The sequence below is a fragment of the Cherax quadricarinatus genome, chromosome 1 (assembly GCF_038502225.1).
Source record: "Cherax quadricarinatus isolate ZL_2023a chromosome 1, ASM3850222v1, whole genome shotgun sequence".
Taxonomy (NCBI): domain Eukaryota; kingdom Metazoa; phylum Arthropoda; class Malacostraca; order Decapoda; family Parastacidae; genus Cherax; species Cherax quadricarinatus.
Window position 1 is genome coordinate 5,788,961 of NC_091292.1, and position 12,348 is coordinate 5,801,308.

The window sequence follows — 12,348 nt, forward strand, 5'->3', positions numbered from 1 at the left end:
GATGAACAAAGTGGAAAAGTATCTGATAAATTAGCTAACAATAAAACTTAGAATAATGTATACCAGTAACATTTCTACCAGATAGAGATATAAGAACATGCGAAATAAATTATACTTTCTGAACATTAACGCTCACACTATTATTTATTATTTACTCTGTACTTCCCCACTGCTGCTTTTATTTTCATTAAAGCTCGTCATTAATAGCTTATGAAACCCTAAATTCCGTAGCATTCAATAAATATAACGTATAATAAATTAAACGCTATTACCCGGTACCAGTACTTACTAGGAAATGATGACTAAAACAATGTTGATATATCTCAGTCCTGCTCATTTTCAGTGACGTGACTGCACGTTTCAGCTTTCTGAAATAGATTTCGAGACGTTCTGTTGTAAGCCTCCAGTGTGCTGATACTTCCTTGTGATAGACTCGGGAAACTCGTAGTTATAACAGTATTTTCCCTGTCGCTGTAACTCATACATTATGGACAAGATTGTTTTCATACTGCTAATACTCATTTTGTTTCGGAGCTTTGATTTTACAATATCCAACTGACTTTACAGCATTCATCTGACTTTACAGTATTCATCAGACGTTCAACTAAGGCATTAGAATATGACAGTGAAAGTACAATTAGAGCTAAATTAGAAGGATCACAATAAGAATTTTCTCCATTTGCAACGTTGTAATTATTATTTCTGCCGAAGTTGTAGTGCATCATACACTTGTTTCCACTGTAAATAAGTTTATTCAGGTATACGCAAATATAGTTACATAGATTATCATACATATATGATGTAGTTTTCTTCACCCCTGACATTTTGTGCGAATCAGAGTACCTTCATTACAACCAACCAATTTATCTAAGTCCAAAATTCCTAGCTTTACTGGTTGCAGACATTTAGTAGAAGTCAGTGATGACATATTGACTGCAGCACACTCAGGCCGTTGGGCAAGCAGTTACACAGTCCTTTCAGTAGCCCAGTAACAAAATGAATGTATCTTTGACGAATGTGTTTCATCTGGAAAATTTTATTCCTTCATCAGTTTTTCAAATTCATAATCCAGGTAAGGGTTTGCATCCAAGAAACTTTTAGTTATATCATTGTATGTTAAACATTTTCCTTCGATAATGATCTTTGAGCTAAGGGAGTTAATAAATTGTGCCAAATCATTCATTAATTTTGTAGGGTCGTTTTCTGCAGCCTCAAACATTTTTTTAATAAACTGAACCTCTCCAAGAATGTGTTTTAAATAAGATTGTGCGGGTGTGGTATTAGGCCAGGGGGAAGGCTGGCCTTTAGTAAATCAAATTAAGGTGTGTGGGATTGTGCATATGGAAAACATACAGGATGCGAGGAAGGTGAATTCAAGTGAGGCTGTAGAGAGAGTTTTAGGTCGTTTGACAGGACTGAGGGAAGGAGGCCTGTCTATACATCAGCGTGCAATTGTGGTGAATGTGCTTTTGTTCAGTAAGTTGTGGCATGTATTTATCAGTTAAATCCATATGATGAGAAGCGTATGTTAACGCGTGTATATAGATATATTTGGGGTTCAGGATGCAATTGGTTAACGAGGGATGTGGTGTCTCTTCCGGTTAGCCGGGGTGGCCTGGGGTTAATGAATCTGCATAATAGAATGTTAGGCATGTATGTCAAGCATAGCTACTTGAGGGAGGGTAGAATGGCTGGCACAGGTTTGACCTGGATAAGGGACTTGGTACGTTGGTTGAACGGCACGGACGTAAAGAGATGTGAGGACATGTTGAGGATGCTACTTTATATAAGAGATCCACGCAAGATCAAGATTGGCAAACTGGCACTGGTAGAGGGCAAGGAGGTAGTGGCCAAGGTGGAAGGAATATATCCAATGTATGCATGGAAGGACATCTGGGGTCGTTTAAAAGCGTTACGGTTATGGGCCAAGGTCAGAGAGATAATGTTTAAATTTTTACATAATATACTGCCGTCTGGGGAAGTGTTAGCAAATAGGCGCGACCATTCGTCTCTCAACCTGCGGGGAGAGAGGACGCTTCTACAGTTTCTCTTGCACGCCACCTGGTGAGGAAAACATAGCATTAGCACCAAGATGGTGGACCGAATGCACCGGCGCATAAATACTGTCTGCATTGAGCTGGTTAGAGGATCTTTAAGCAGCGCCACGATGAACGTTCTCCTGCCAAGCATTATCAGGGACTGTTATGGCATTTCCAATGAAGAGCTGTATGGTGTGGCACTGAATGGTATGTCAAGGTTCTTCGTGAAGTTCATGAGAGCTGACTTCTACTCTAACATCGTCGACGAATTTCAAGAAAGGAGGATGAGTATCAATTCGGCAGTGGAAGTATGCTTGCATGATGTGTCTAAGTATTTTACTTGGGTGAAGGTAAGGAATGTACCATTTGAGGCAACAGCATACAACCTACAAGATGTGTTCAGTGGTTATGGGACTGTACACTCGGCGAGCATGGGAATGTGGAGGGACGGCCCTTACGAGGGGATGCCGGAAGGATCCTTCACGCTGAAAATGACCCTGAGGAGGCCGATACCATCATATGTCACATTGCATAGCCATAGAACACAGGTTTTTGTACACTATGCGGGGCAGAGGAAAGACGTGCCGTTTATGTGACTCTTATGAGCACATGGCGGCACAATGCCCCAGGAGACAGGGCCCTAGGCATCAAGAGACAGCTTCTGAGGATACGCAATTAGAAGCCGTGGACGTTATGACGGGTGAAGTGGAAAGCCGGGGTAAGGGCCTATGGAGTGAGGAGGTCGACAGAGCAGAGGTGGTTTTGGAGATGTGTGTTACACTACCAGTGGAAACGGGGGGGGGGGAATATCGCTGTCAGACAGACCGTTAGGTACTACAGAGTCAGCTCAGGAAGGGATTTTGGAGGCTGTGCTGAAGGATTTTTTGGAAGAGTCGGGGCATGGTGTGGAAGGTGATGTGAAGTCAGGTGAAGTCAAGGTGATGGACGAACAGAAACAGGGTAAAGAAGACTTGAGTGAGGTTCGAAAGGAGAGCAATGTGGTGGTGGAGGTCCATCAAGAAGATGTGGTTGCAGAAGATATGTGTGTAGAGGGTAGCTCCCGCAAGAGATCAGCGGGGGCATCAAACATGGACAAAGTCCTCACACCAGCGCAGAGGCCTGGGAAGATGTGGGCAGCTGTGGTAGCAACGGCAAGTCTGGGAGGGGAGGGAGGGGGGCAATGGGAAGTTCGGCGGGAAGGGACAGGGAGGGGTTGGAGGGCAGGAACGAGGGATTGATAGAGAAGGACCGAGACCTATGAAAGGAGGACCAAGTAAGCCTCAGCGGCACAGGGGTAAGCCGCCATTCTCGTAAAATTCAGGTGTGTAACTTTCAATGTAAACGGTCTTAAAACCGAGGTCAAGAGGGTATAGTTGGAGTGGGTTTTGAGGAGATTTAGTATTGATGTCTGTTTTTTGCAGGAACATAACCATAGGTTAGGATGTGAGTTGTTGTTGAAAGGTTATAGGTTGTTTACCAGTGATGCTTTGAGGTTGAAAGGAGGTGTGGCTGTGGCGGTAAAGGAGACCAGTCCTTTGCGTATCCTGGGTTGGTAGGAGGGGGGGGTGGGAGGGTTGTCAGGGTGGATGGGTTTTGGGGGACCAGGAGGGTTAGTTTTGTAGGTGTGTACATGCCAGCAACTAGTAACGCTAGAGTGAAGGTGGATTTTGTACGCGATGTTCTGGTATATCACTTGAGAGGTTTACCTGCTTTTACGGTAATTGGTGGGGATTGGAATTGTGTCATTAGGAATGGTGATGTGGTTCCGAGGGGGGCGGGTTGTGTATAGGGGGTTCTGCGGGATGTTTTGCGAGATGTTGGAGTGGTAGATGTGGTGGGAAGTAGGGGATATGGAGTGGAGCACACTTTTATTCGTAGGGGATATGAGGCACGGTTAGATAGGATTTATGTTAGGCAGGGCATAGGTGTGGAGAGGGTGAGGACTATCGATGTGGGTTTTTCTGATCATCGTGCTGTTATAGCAGATCTGAGGGTAGATGGCATAGTGAGAGTTTATGCGGGATACTGGAAATTAAATGTGAGGCTACTTAGGGACGAGGGTGATGCTACAGGTTTTGAAGATTGGTGGAAATCCTTTTGGGAGACTAGGAATATGGAAATGGATTTGCTGGATTGGTGGGAAATGAGGGATAAAGTTGAAATCGCGAAATTTTTTAAAGTACGGGGTAAGGAGATGGCGAGGTGGAGCTATGGTCTACAAAATTATCTTGAGGGTCAGTTAAATGACTGTTATGCAGAGGAATGGGCGGGGCGGAGTGAGGACATGGAACGTTTGCGAAATAGGTTGGCGGGAATTCACAATGAAAAATTTGAGGCAATTAGAGTTAGGGCGGGGTTGGAGGATGTTTTAAGGGGGGATAGACCATCGGGTTTTGTATTAAGGAGGTTTAAGGAACGGCAGGCGAAAACCACCTTGGCATATATTGAGGCAGGTACAGGGGGGGGGTGGCTTTGAGGAGGGTCAAGGCCTATCCATGTAAAATGTTAGTTTGTATGCAGATTTTTGGTTTAGGGAGAAGTGCAGGAGGGTTGGCGGGGGAGTGGGTGAGGGACGTTTTGGGGATGAAGGGTTTAATAGGGTATTAAGTGAGCAGGACAGTGACAGACTCGAGAGTAGTATTAGTGTAGAGGAGGTGGAGGAGGCAGTTTTTGGGCTGTGCCAGGGTAAAACCCCAGGCATAGACGGCATACCAAACGATTTTTATAGGTGTCATTGGGGGAGTGTACGGCATTGTCTGGTGGGGGTTTTGAATTGTATGTTACGTAGTGGGAGGATGGGGAAATCGCAAAGAACGGGTGTCACGGTTTTAGTGCCCAAAAAGAAGGAATGCCGAGTTTTGAATGATTACTGTGCGATTACGTTAATGTGCTCGGATTACAAGATTTTTTGCTAAGGTTTTGGGCAACAGAATGAGGAAAGTGTTGGGTTTAGTGTTACATAGGGGGCAGTTGGGAATTCTGGGGAGAAGGATGAGGGATGGACATGGTTTGATTAGGGATTTTCTAGAGAGATGTACGGGAGGGGGAATACTAGAATTAGATTGGGTGAATGCATATGATTGCGTGGACAGAGATTTCTTAGGGGTTTGCTTAGAGAGGTTGGGGTTTCGGGAGGGGGTAGTGAGGTGGGTGAACACCCTGTATGCTGAGGCAGAGGTGAGGGTACAGGTCAATGGGAGGTTGGGTGAAAGTGTACCGATGGAGAGAGGTTTGAGGCAGGGCTGTCCGATGTCACAGCTGCTCTTTGCTTGTGTGCAGAATCCTTTTTATGAGTCTGTTGAGCGGGTGATGGACAAACAGGAGATGGAGGGGGGTGCAAAGGGGGCATCGTTGGGTATGTGGAAGATACTACTGTTTTGCTACAGGGTAAGGAGGAGTTAAGGAGGGTGGGTAGAGTGATTCAGATGTTTGGTATGAATACCGGAATGCGAGTTAATACAGTGAAATCAAGGTTACTAGAGGTCGGTAATTGGATAGGGGGGGGGCTTGGGGATGGGGTTAGGATGGACAGTGGTTGACAGAATCAGGGTATGTGGATATGGTATATGACGGAAGTGCAGGCATGCAGAAGGGTACATTCGGAGTCTGTCACGGGTAAGGTTTTAAGTAGACTAGGAGGTTTAAGTGCGAGGGACTTAGCTTTACATCAGAGGGTAGTGGTGGTAAATTCACTTGTCTATAGCAAGGTATGGGGGGTGGCAGAGGTTTTTTCCTTAGAGGTACGAGATATTGTGGAAATGCAGAGGAGGGTGCTGAAGTTTGTGTGGGGATTTGGGAGGGCATGGTTAAGTAAGGAGGTAGTTATGACAGATGTTCGAAGAGGGGGATTAGGTTTGTTGCCTTTAGGACTGAGAGTAATGGCTGTATATATCAAGCGGAGGTATATAAGGGAAGGGGGTGTGAGGGGAGCAAAAGTAGGAAGAGTTATGGAGGAGGCACGTAAATGGTGGAGTGGGAAGGAATTGAGGTTTTGTGAAGATATGTTGAGATTTTTATTGACAGTGCAACAGGTGGATAACATCAAAGTGAAAAGGTTGGTGAGGGTAGTGAAAGGTCAGGGAATTATGCAAGGGGTAGCCGTGTATCCAACGTATGATTTGTTTTTTTTTTTTTTTTTGGAAAGATTTTAGTAAGCTTCGGATACCGGCTAGAGTAAGAGAATTAGTGTATCGTTTTATCATGGGGATTCTGGCCTCCAAGGAGGTGTTACGTTGTATGGGGTTTGTGGAAGAGGCTTTTTGTCAGTTTTGTGGTGATGTTGAAACGGCGTTTCATGTGGTCTTCTTTTGTACCTCCTTGGAGGGGGTGAGATCATGGATGGGTGGGGTTATCAGACTGTTGGGGCGGGGGGTCGTTTGTCGCTTTTAAGGGCTTTACTATTAGATGTAAGGGGAGTGCCTAGGGATGTTGGAAGGGCTATAATGTATATCATAGTAGATTATCTGGATATCTCATGGGGAATGAGGTGATTAAGGGGTGATACGAGGATAAAAGCGTTGGCGGCTAGATTCTATTGGAGGAAGTGTAGGAATATGCTGGTTTATGGGGCGTCCTGGTAAAAAAGTTTCCCGGAAGGTTATAGGAACCTCACTGTGGGTTCCCTTTGTCGGGGTCCCTGAGGATGGGCAAAGGAGTGATCTCCTTATGGGGGGATGTAAAGGGGGGGGGGTTTGTTTGTTTTTCTCTGGAGCTTATGTAGTGCGTAAGAGGAAGGTAGTGAGAATTAGGTATGGATGGTACGCAATGTTTCACGAGAATGTTTGTCATAGTGAGATAGAAGTGTGGCTTACAGGGTTAATTTTCTAAGCCTGATGGTTATGTTCACTGTGTTTAAAATTTCCTTGATAGCCGGGATACCGAGCCCTTAGGATCTCGTTTTTACGTAATTAGATTGGCAAGTTGGTTTCAACAAAAAAATTTCTGAGATACGTGTCAGTTCTTTTGGGACTGGTGAATTACAGCAGCCTTATCCTTATTACTTCTCTTGTCTTATGTTTAACTTTTATTGTCTAATGAAGGTTCTATGTGGAAATTTTTAAGTGTATGTATAGGTTTTGGGTCTATACCATCTTTTTATGGGGTTATACCAAAAAAGTCTTGTGGACAAGATTTTCGGTTTATATACATATGTGGGAGGTTTAATTATGTATAGGGTTTGGTTTTAAACCCTTTAATGTGCCGAGGGTTTTGTTATAAAAACTTGTTTTGGATTCTTTTATTATTGTATGTTACATGTATGTTGTTCTGTTTTCTGTATCAGAATTATTGTATTTGAGGGTTTAACATATTAATAATATTAAAACACTGTTTCTCTATGGTTATTGTGCATAAGGAATCATACGTTCCTTCCGAATTCCTATTGGTTAGGATATACCTGGAGTTTACCTGGAGAGAGTTCCGGGGATCAACGCCCCCGCGGCCCGGTCTGTGACCAGGCCTCCTGGTGGATCAGAGCCTGATCAACCAGGCTGTTGCTGCTGGCTGCACGCAAACCAACGTACGAGCCACAGCCCGGCTGGTCAGGAACCGACTTTAGGTGCTTGTCCAGTGCCAGCTTGAAGACTGCCAGGGGTCTGTTGGTAATCCCCCTTATGTATGCTGGGAGGCAGTTGAGCAGTCTCGGGCCCCTGACACTTATTGTATGGTCTCTTAACGTTAAGTTATGTAACATAACTTAACCAATACTCTGTACCCTGTCATAGCGGGTATGTTAGGGTTTTGTCTTGTTTTATAGTTGTTATGGTAGCTTTGGTTAGGGTCTTTTTACTTTACTGACTTGATATGTGTAGTACATATATTGTGTGTTAAAGGTGGTTATGGTTTTAGTCATGTGTGACAATTTCAACTTTAGTAATCTTGTGATGTTGTACATTTGTATGATGTTTTTGTTGTAATAGGACATGAAAGGTATTCGTTTTATATTGTTAAACTATGTAAAGTTTCATTTTGGTGTGTTTTCTGTGGTTACAATGGCTTGGCGGCAACTAATAATGACTGTTATACTTTAGTGAGGTTTGTCTTAGCGTGTATTGTTTGCTATAACAAGATGTTATAATACTTGTTACTTCCAGGAATAACCTGGTACTAGTAACACAAAAGACTGTTTTTGTATTCCTGTACTATTATTATGCATCCTTTGTACTTTTGTAAGGTTTCTAATAAAAAAAAATAGAATGTTAGGCATGTATGTCAAGCATAGCTACTTGAGGGAGGGTAGAATGGCTGGCACAGGTTTGACCTGGATAAGAAGGGACTTGGTACGTTGGTTGAACGGCACGGACGTAAAGAGATGTGATGACATGTTGAGGATGCTACTTTATATAAGAGATCCACGCAAGATCAAGATTGGCAAACTGGCACTGGTAGAGGGCAAGGAGGTAGTGACCAAGGTGGAAGGAATATATCCAATGTATGCATGGAAGGACATATGGGGTCGTTGAAAAGCGTTACGGTTACGGGCCAAGGTCAGAGAGATAATGTTTAAATTTTTACATAATATAATGCCGTCTGGGGAAGTGTTAGCGAATAGGCGCGTGCAGGAGGGGAGGGGGCAGTGTTGTGTGTGTGGGGATCTTGATATGGTCTTTCATGCAGTTTATTTCTGTACGAGACTGGAACCCGTAAGGTTGTGGTTTAGTAGGGTTTTAAGAATAGTGGGTGGGGGTGGGATTAGTGTCTTAAGAGCTTTAAGTTTAGATGGGGGGGGGTCGGAACACCGGTACAGAATGCAATCGGATATTTAGTGACGGATTTTGTATACACATCATGGGTATATAGGCATTTATCTGTGAGGGAGAGAATCAGAGCACTGGTAGCGATTTTTTATGGTACACAGCAGCGAAATAAAGACATTACAGGAAACAGATGGTTTTTATTATTTTCAGAGGGATATTGATTCTGTTCTTGACTCTCGCCCAGGCAGGTCATAGCAGCTCTCCTTACTTACTCTGTCTCCCTATGATCCCCGTTGGGGAGGGGAACCTTTACCAGCGTTGTCATCGCCTTGACTTACACGATGAGCCACGCAAATCGTGTAAAGATCAAACCAAGAAATGGTACCGTTGATGATTCAACGAAGATTGCTCTTGCAACTGTTGTTCAGGGAGCACTGGAAGTAAAATTCAACACCATATTGTCACTGAAAGAAGCATTCATTGTTGTGTGTCACGATGATGCTGAAGCAGAGAAGCTACTCACCACAGAAGCCATCACTACTCTTACTACTCAAGGGTTTACTGTTACGTCATCTCCTGCCCTCAGGGCAAGGAAATCAGTATTCCTAAAAAAACTGGACAAGATTCTGACGTCTCAAACACCTGCTGAACTCAAGTCATCCATCGAGACGCAAAATACTTGGGCTACTGTTGACAGCATTACAAAAATCCCAAATGCAACGTCCATGATCAAGGTCACCTTCACCGACGTGAACATGGCTGCCACTGCACTGAACGAAGGTCTTGCTGTCTACTACTACTACATCAGCCCTACCTACATTGAAGCAGAGAGATATCACTACATCCAACATTGCTGGAACTGTTATTCATACCATCACACCACCAAAGCATGTCCAGTAAAAGACAAGAAGTTCTGCACTACATGTGGTAGTGAGGGACACGCCTTCAGTTCCTGCACCGCTGCTGCTCCAACACAACCAGCGTGCTTAAACTGCAAGAGTAATGATCACCATACACTGGCAGCAAAATGTCCTACAAGAAAGGATATTATGAAGAAAACACAAGATGCAGCAAAGAAAAAACCTACTAGCAACACTCCAACGTATGCAGCAATTGCAAAAATACAAGCAGACACTACAAAATTACTTCAAGCATCTACTCAGCCCGCCTCCACCACCACCACTACCATCACTCCTCCAACATGTGACGTAACGAAGATTCACTACTGTCTACTATACGCTCATATGCAAAACATGGCTGTACCTGGATCATTTAACTCTACCATCAACGAGTTATTTGCATTAAATAACATGCCTTCATTTACATTTCCAGCAGCACCTTCTGAAGAAATTCTCAAATTCACCAAAAGCTTAATCGCCAACTCTTCTGCAGAAGTTCCATCAACACCACCAACTAGTGACGTCAATCCAACAACGACCAATGAGAAGCCTCCACCGCCACCACCTCTCACTGAATCCAACCAATCAGAAGCCTTACCACCAGAAACATCTTCTAATTCGTCTACTGAAATTGAAAACGAAGCAACACCACCTTCCTGTACTCCACCACCGCCTTCTCTACTTAGCTCACGTCGATTACCTGGAACACCATGGGTTAAACACAAAGGACTCATATTCTACACCACGAGGCTATACCCTGCAAGCATGACTCTCCTAGAACTCATCCAACATCTCCAAGACAACACTGTATCGTACCAAAGCGAAGAAAGACCATTCCCTACCTACAACCAGATACTCCACCAACTCCAAACCAACGAATACTACTACAGCTCTCCCATAAGTGTGATACAACTCTCTCGAAAACAGTTTACCGCACTGATAAACGGTTTAAGACCATAACCAACTCATCCTGCTTGCTGCCTTCTGACACTCCCAGCTCCTGCCGCTGCCTTCACCATCCTCTCCTAGTGAGCCAAGCAATGACGTCAGTCAAGCCTCTCTATCTACGTCTCCAGTACTTTTGTACCACATGTCCCAAAGTGGTTGGGCCACTTGCCTTGATTCCTCCTCTTCCCCTCCTCACCATCCTTTTCCAGTTATTTCCATCCTTCCTTATCCTTCTTCTTTCCCATCTTACGACAGCTCTCGTCGTCCTCGATTCGATTCGATTCGATTCGGATATTGCAGATTCCATGTCAGGGATTTATGGGCGTTAATACCTTAGAGGGTACACGAGGCTGGCTTCTTGAATATGGGTGTGTGGAGGTGGCATACGATTGGTACAGGTGCGGTATGATCGTTAGTTATGACGATGTTTTATTCATACAAATATATAGAATATTACTTGGATACTATTTTTTGTTCTTATATTGATGTGGGTTAAGGGAGTGGATCTCTTGTGAAGCAAACTCATGCATTGCATGATAGGTGTTACGTAAAAGCACCTCGTGCAACTTATATATATAGTTTTTCATTTTATACTTTCCTTGTATTAGCCATGTGGCTGATACCTGGTAACGTTCTGCTTGGGGACTCCTGGGATACATGTTTGGAATATGACTAGATATAGAAGTTAACAATGTGTGTTTTCTGCACGTAGTCCTATTACCCATATTTGATCACTTGTGGATGCGATGATTAGTGTAACTGTTTCCTTTGACAGTTTAGTGGATGTATCACTCGTTTTCTTGTGTGTGTATTTTGTTTATATAATCTTTAATAATGTGTGTGTGTGTATAAGGTAAGAATGTGTGGTGTGTGTATGTTGCATAATGTTACTTGTATTAGCAATTCAGAATTATCCCATGCTATTAAGTGGAACCCTTTGTGTATTGTACTGAATATGTTTTGTTAGGTAAGACACATGAAACAGTTAGGTATCTTTATTTCGAAACGTTTCGCCTACACAGTAGGCTTCTTCAGTCGAGTACAGCAAAGTTGATAGAAGCAGAAGAGACTTGAAGACGATGTAATCAGTCCATCACCCTTGAAGTTTTGAGGTGGTCAGTCCCTCAGTCTGGAGAAGAGTATTGTTCCATAGTCTGGAACAATATGGAGTTGAAGTGATAGGATGGATCCTTATATAGCGCAAGGAGGTGAGACGTAGGTCACTAGTAGAGGTTGTTGAGGTTGATTCCAAGTCTGTACCAAGCTACCCTTGTCTTGCAGTGTCTGACAGAGTGAACAATAAAATGGTATAAAATACCGACAGGTTGTTAGGTAAGACACATATGCAACAGTTAGGTATCTTTATTTCGAAGCGTTTCGCCTACACAGTAGGCGAGAATGGCTAGTGAGAATGGCTGGATTTGAGAGGGACCTGACCTCTCAATGTCTACATTCTTACCTCTACTAGTGACCTACGTCTCACCTCCTTGCGCTATATAAGGCTCCATCCTATCACTTCAACTCCATAGAGAAGCAGCCCAGCCACCGTGGAGAGAAGACGTCGTCTTCCTGCTCTTCAGCTGAGCAACTCTGAACACTGTTACTCGAGATTTTTCTTGGGTTATCCTGAGTAGTTCTTCACCAGAGCCGAGAGGAAACTTGCTTGCAGTCACTTCGAGCCCCATCCCATCAAGAGGGTAAGGCGGTGACTTGCTTGCTTGTTCACCCCTCTCATCCCCATCCCCCCATCCTTCCCCATCTTCCCCT

The 12,348-nt window shown here is 43.9% G+C and overlaps 2 protein-coding genes across 2 annotated transcripts in view; both read left to right on the top strand.

Annotated features, from left to right (window-relative positions):
- Bet5 (blocked early in transport 5) overlaps positions 1–12,348 on the top strand; it is a 550,922-nt gene that overhangs the window by 317,283 nt on the left and 221,291 nt on the right. The window lies entirely within an intron of this gene.
- LOC128705167 (probable ATP-dependent DNA helicase HFM1) overlaps positions 1–12,348 on the top strand; it is a 163,062-nt gene that overhangs the window by 86,950 nt on the left and 63,764 nt on the right. The gene's annotated exons all lie outside the window — the stretch shown is intronic.